Source organism: Nymphaea colorata, chromosome 6 (genome assembly GCF_008831285.2).
Source record: "Nymphaea colorata isolate Beijing-Zhang1983 chromosome 6, ASM883128v2, whole genome shotgun sequence".
In the NCBI taxonomy this organism is placed as follows: Eukaryota; Viridiplantae; Streptophyta; class Magnoliopsida; order Nymphaeales; family Nymphaeaceae; genus Nymphaea; species Nymphaea colorata.
Genome location: NC_045143.1, coordinates 10,661,952 through 10,668,769, shown reverse-complemented (window position 1 = coordinate 10,668,769; position 6,818 = coordinate 10,661,952).

Here is a 6,818-nt window from a genome sequence, read left to right as displayed (position 1 = left end):
TTTTGTGCAAATTGGGTCATGTAGATGTAATTTTTTAAAAGTTAACAAATAGGTGTCGAACTTTTGAAAGAAGTTTCAAAGAATCACTTACAAAAAAATATACATTAATTTTTCATCTAAATGACAAAATAGTATCTGTAAAAGAACCACCCCTCTTGCCGGTTGAAAAAAATTATTTTTGACTCCAAAAGAAAATTAATGTTTTCAAAGTCAAGTGCAAGTTCAGTGGTGATCAGTAATTTACTCAAATTTAGTTGCCTTTCTTGTAATATTTTCTTATAATACTTGGCCCCTCCTTTTTTTTTTGGAAAAATTTAAAATTAAACTAAGGGCTTTTGGATGACACTCGAATACTAGGTTTTGAAGTGTTTGGCGGTCATCAAAACTAGATTTAAGGAAAACCTAGTTTTTGACAAAACTAAGATTTGTATAAGAATGTGAAAGAAACCTTACGTCGGTAAAATGGACCAAGTGTCGCTAATACTTTTACTAACCTTTACTTCGGATGTTGGTAAACATTTATGTCGGTAAAAACAATCACCAACCTTTTCCCTACACACGTCATTGTAGAACTTGTTCACCGACGAATGTTGAATGCAGTTGAATAAATTGTTACCAACGTCACTGAGAGGGATAGTATTAGCAGCGACCATGTGCAAGATGTTTATAGAACATCAATAAGGCCCTAGCTCAAATAACATTAACAAATGATCCAATGTATCATCCAACGATGAAATATGCTACTTGATATTTTAAAAAGAAGCTTCAATTAAAGCAGTTCGAGAAGATTATAAGTCCTCAATTCATCGAATACTTAATAGGTGGCCATATGGCTAAGGAATGGAAACTTTCAAATATCAAAAGATGCATTAAATGGATCTCCAATCAACGTAATATATTATCATTAAGTTTATGTTTAAGAGAACTGGAAATGTGCAAAGTTATCTCATCGGTCCAGCCGGGATGCATCAGAATCCGGCGAGGTCAAAATTTGAAAAAACTTAACTATTTTGTGCATGTGAAGAATTTTCAGCAATTAATACATCAATTGGACCATACTATGCTCCACAAATGTAACTACAAAGTTTCGCAGCCAATCCCACGGAAAACAGTAAAATCTCACTGGAAAATTCCAAATATATACCCTAAAACAATAATACACTCTAAAATCATTCCCAAATGGATAAACAAGAAATGTGTGTAAAAGGAAAGAAAGAAGAAGAGGAAGCTAGAAAATATTTTAACGTGGTTCAACCCTTGACTTGGCTTACGTCCATGGCGAAGTCTCACAGTCTTTCACACATGGTGAGAAGGAGAGCTTATTTATTTAATAGATAGCTGTTACAAATCAGATCCACATTTTTAGGATCTTGATTACATTTTCGATCACTATCCACTATCTTAGGAATGTTGTTACAATTTTGATTTCCATTCGATATCTTAGGAAGGGGAGGATTTTCCTGATCTGATCTGTTTTTGTCTCTTTCTCAACACGCCCCCACGAGCCAACACTTGTGCGAACAAGGTTGAGTTTGTACTTGAGATCATGAAATCTTGGTCCGGCCAGTGCCTTAGTCAGAATATTGGCAAGTTGATCTTCAGATTTAACAAATTCAATTTTAATTTTTCATGCTGCCACTTTTTCTCTAATAAAATGAAAATCAATTTTGATATGTTTGGCACGAGCATGAAACATATGATTAGCTGCAAGATATGTTGCTCCTAGATTATCGCACTTTAGTGTTGTAGCCTCTTGTATAGGAACTTGAAGATCTTTAAGAAGATGTTGCAGCCATATTAATTCAGCTGCAGTGTCAGCCATTGCTTTATATTCTGCTTTTGTACTTGAGTGAGCAACAATGTGCTGCTTGTTATATTCCCATGATATAATGTTTCCTCCAAGCATGGTGATGTATCCATTAGTTGACCTCCTATCATCAGGACAACTAGCCCAATCTGCGTCAGAATAGGCTTCAAGTGTCCAATCAGTCACTCTTTTTATGTGCAAGCCAATATGTTGACTTTCTTGATGATAGCAAAGTATTCACTTCACATGAGTCCAATGTATATTGATAGGTTCATGAATGAATTGGCAAGCCTTGTTGACAGCAAATGCGATATTTGGGCAAATGAGTGTTACATACTACAAAGCACCTACAATGCTTCTGTACAATGTTCCATCTTTGAGTATATCTCCTTCAAACTTGGATAGATGTACATTAGGTGCTGCCGGTGTGATTACCACCTTGGCTTCTTCCTTTTGAGCTCTTTTTAGGAGATCTGTGATATATTTGTGTTGTGACAAAATGAGGCCATTAGCTTGGTGTTTGACCTGTAGTCCAAGAAAGTAATGAATTTCCTCAAGATCTTTGATGGAGAACTTGTTGTTGATGTCATATATGAATTTTTGTAATTCCTATAAAGAGCTTCTTGTCACTATAATATCATCTACATAGATAAGAATATATGCAATGTAGGACTTAGACGAATAAATGAACATGGATGAGTTAGATTTGGATCCTTTAAATCCCTTGGATATAAGATATGTGCTCAAGCTTTCATATCAGGCCCGAGGAGCTTGTTTGAGGCCATATAGAGATTTCTTCAACCTACACACGAAGAGCGTGGATTGCTCTTGTCTTCAAACCCTAGAGGCTGACTCATATAAACTTCTTCCTTTAGAGTTTCATGAAGAAACTCATTATTAATATCCAGTTGATGAATTTTCCATCTTTGACTAGTAGCAATAGGGAGAACAAGACGAATAGTAGTAAGCTTCACCACTAGGCTGAAAGTATCGACATAATCAATCCCTTCACGTTGTCTATAACCTTTGGCTACGAGGCATGCTTTAAATCGAGCTACAAACCCATCAGCATGTCGCTTGACTTTGTAGATCCATTGACAACCCACTACACTGTACTAAGGCATACAAGGAAAACCAAGTCCCAAGTTTTATTTCTATGAAGAGCTTCAATCTCACTATTCATATATGCTTTCCATTGATCATCCTGTAGGGCTTCTTGTAAGTCAAGAGGTTCAGATTCAGTGTTAATAGGTTTAGTCTCACTAAGATATGTGAACATTCTTGGTCGGCAGATGCCTTCTTGGGAGCAGGTAATCATGGGGTGGTTTCTCACGCGACTAAGGTTTTCAAGAGGTAAAGAAGTTTGGTTGGATTATGGGGGCAGAAATTATCGTGTTGGTTTGTTGGAAAATGTGTCTGTTTGGAGGGACTATTGAAGGCTCACTAAGGTTAGGCGCACTAGGATTGCGTAAGTGGATAATGTGGGAACCGGTGGTGGTTTGGGAGGGATCTTTAGCCAACCAGCGAATGATCCCTTGAGCAATAGTGGGTGGTCGTATTTTAGAGTATAAAAAGGTGTTTCCATCAAATAAAACATGTCTGGAAATAGTGACATGTTTGTTCAAGGGATTGTCACATATATAGTCTTTAAAACATTTTGGGAATCCAAGAAAGACATACACATGAGACTTTGGAGTAAGTTTTGATTTATTTTGAGGATTTACTAATAGATAGGCGGTGCATCCAAAAACTTTAAGATTTTCTACTTGAGGCTTAGTACCAAGAAGTTTCTCGTATGAAGTAGATTTTTGCATTAGTCGGTAACCTATTAATGATATAGACTGTCTTTCTAAAAGCATTAGTCCAAAAATAAGTTGGCATACAAGCATTAATAAGCATAGTAAGTCTCATTTCAATAATGTGGCGATGTTTTCGTTCTGCTACACCATTTTGTTGGGGCGTATAGGGACATGAGAGTCTCCTTTGAATGCCATGAGAAGCAAGGTACATAGAAAATTCTGCACTCATAAAATCACATCCGCAATCACTATGAAAAGCTTTAATCTTGTGCTCAAGTTGCTTTCCTATGAACTTATGAAAGTTCTGAAAGCAAGAGAAAGTTTCGGACTTCTTTGTTAGCATAAAAATCCAGGTGAACCTTGAAAAATCATCTACTATTATCAAATACTATTTGTATTCTTCTCTAGAAATACATGGTGAAGGTCCCCATAAATCTGCATGTAATAATTCTAACGAAGAAGACATTTTTAACTCGGCTGAATCAAAGGCAACTTATGCATCTTAGCTAAAGCACAAATAGAGCAAACATGTTCTTTAGGCATTGAGTCATCAACAATATACTTAGATGAGGTCATGCGATTCAATAAAGAGTCATTTACATGTCCCAAACGTTCATGCCAAAGTTTTAAAGTATCTCTAGGAACTTGAGCAACATTACTGAAACAAGAAATGTAAGGGTTGCATATCTGCAATTTATTTCCAGCAGGCAATTTTCTTTCAGCAGTACTAGTTTTTGTCCATGCGTAAAGTCCATCCTTAAGTCGTCCCTGATGCATTATGTCCTCCGTCTACATTTTCTTGGCAGAAAAATCATGAAGCATAAATTTCATTTTGCAGTCATTATCTCTAGTGAACTTAGCAACAAAAAGTATATTAATATGAATCATAGGAACATGAAACACATTCTTTTAACTGAAAACTTTCATGGTTGGATGGTAAGAACATGTTACTGATGCTTCTAATGGGTAGTTTTTCTCTGTTGCCAACAATACCAGAATTGCGACCATGATAAGAGGATTTACCTTCCATAGAATGATCACAGTTTGTCATATGATGGGACGCCCCCATATCCGGATACCACTCTTGATTGTTGTACATGACATTAGGAGAGGAAGTCGACGATGAAGCAACACTATTAGTTGTTCTTGTATTGAGAGCCATAGCCATAAAAGCTTTTGGAATATCATAACACTGATGAGCGTTAGGACCCTTGCAACCACAGTATTGGCAAGTAACAACTGCAGGCATTTTATAGTTAGAGAAACTACTACGGCCTCCATTATACCCATGGCCTCTATTGTTCCCACGTCCTCCATTGTATGAGCCAAAGTTGCTGCAACCACTACCGTTGTATGAGTTATAGTTGTTGTGACCACCACCGTTCCGGTCTCCTCTTCCTCTTGCATAAGGATTCTCACGGTTGTCAATCCGATGAGCAACCATGGCTACTATTTTTGTTTCTTGAGAAATATCAAGAGGAGGTGAAAGAATTTGCCAATGATTTTCTTGAGAAATGAGCACATCAAAAATTTCAGGGAAACTTGGTAAAGTCTTGAATGTAGTTACGGTAGTGATGAATGCCTCATATTCAATGGACAGTTGTTAAGGGTATATAAAACAAAATCAGTGTCAGAGACCTTATGATTAATAACAGCTAATGAGTCATATAAAAACTTGACATGATTCAAATAATTAGCCATCATCATATCTCCTTTCTTTATGTTCTGTAAACCTCTTTTTAACTCAATGATTCGCAAGTTAGATTGAAAAGCATATTGTTGTTCTAAAGCACACCAAGCCCCATGTGCAGTGGAATATGAAATTAATTGTGGCAGAATATGTTCAGATACTGTAACCTTAATCCAGCTTAAAGTTAACTGATCTGCCTGTTCCCATGCTTCAAAATCAGGATTTACCATGGTTTGATCTGCGTCAAGATACTCAGGAGGAGCAGTAAGGGTGCCATTGACATACCTTAGTAGTCCATGACTCTTCATAATGCTAGTAATTTGAGAACACCATATTAAATAATTTGTTCAATCTAACTTGACGGATACTGAATTGGAAAATGCATTTCACTGAGTAGTTGATGGTGCAGCGGGGCTAGGACTAAATGTTGTTGAAGATGACAAGTTTGATGTCCCATTGATCAAAGAATGAGAAATAAAATAGCTGCATGCTAGCTGTTGTGGTCGAGCAGTCATTCCTCTAAAAAAAAAAATTGATCGCTCATCACTAGGGGCTTTAAAAAAATCTGAAAACACACAGAGGTGTTCTGGAGGCTCCTAGACGTCTAAGGTTCTAGTGCTCGATAGCCAGAACTACCAGAGAAATTAACGCCAGTGAAAACAATCGTTGTGTTCTGATGGAAGACTCCTCTATTGGAATAATGAGAAATAAAGGCAGGGAAAAAGACGTTCAAAAGCCAAAAATTAGTTGTTCATTACACCACCAACAGTACTGATTGATTTGCACATGGAAGTCTCTCAGATCAAAGAGAGGTTCCTAAAATGAATGTCACTTGTCGGTAGTACACAGTCAGCTGGCAAGATGCGGAACTCTTTCGTCAGAGACAGTCACACGTACAGAAAATAGCAGAGAAATTTATGGAGGCAAAAACGACGATTTTAGATCTTGAAAACTGACATGAGATTTAGTGGTTGAAGTCAATGATCGTCGGTAGCAGCCATAGGACAGGCGATTCCTCTGAAGTCGATGATCGTCAGTGGCAGCCAGAAGACAGGCGATCCCTGTGTTCCACACGATTGCCTTTGTGGCTCTGATACCATATAAAAGGAAAGAAAGAAGAAGAGGAAGCAAGAAAAAATTTTAACGTGGTTCAGCCCTTGACTTGGCTTACATCCACGGTGAAGATTTTTCTCATAGTCTCTCACACATGGTGAGAGAGAGAACTTTCTTTATTTAATAGATAGTTGTTACAAATCACATCCACATTTTTAGGAACTTGATTACATTTTCGATCACCATCCACTATCTTAGGAAGGAGGTTACAATTTTGATCTTCATTCGATATCTTAGGAAGGGGAGGATTTTCCTAATCTGCTTTTATCTCTTTCTCAACAATGTGGAGGTTAAAAAACCTACAAAAGTTGTCTTGGATGTCAAAAATTGAAAGAAAGATGGTATAGGTGCTGGAAATTTGTGGTAAGCTCTGGTGGAAAGAAGAGGGAGAAGAAAGGAGGAGGAAGAA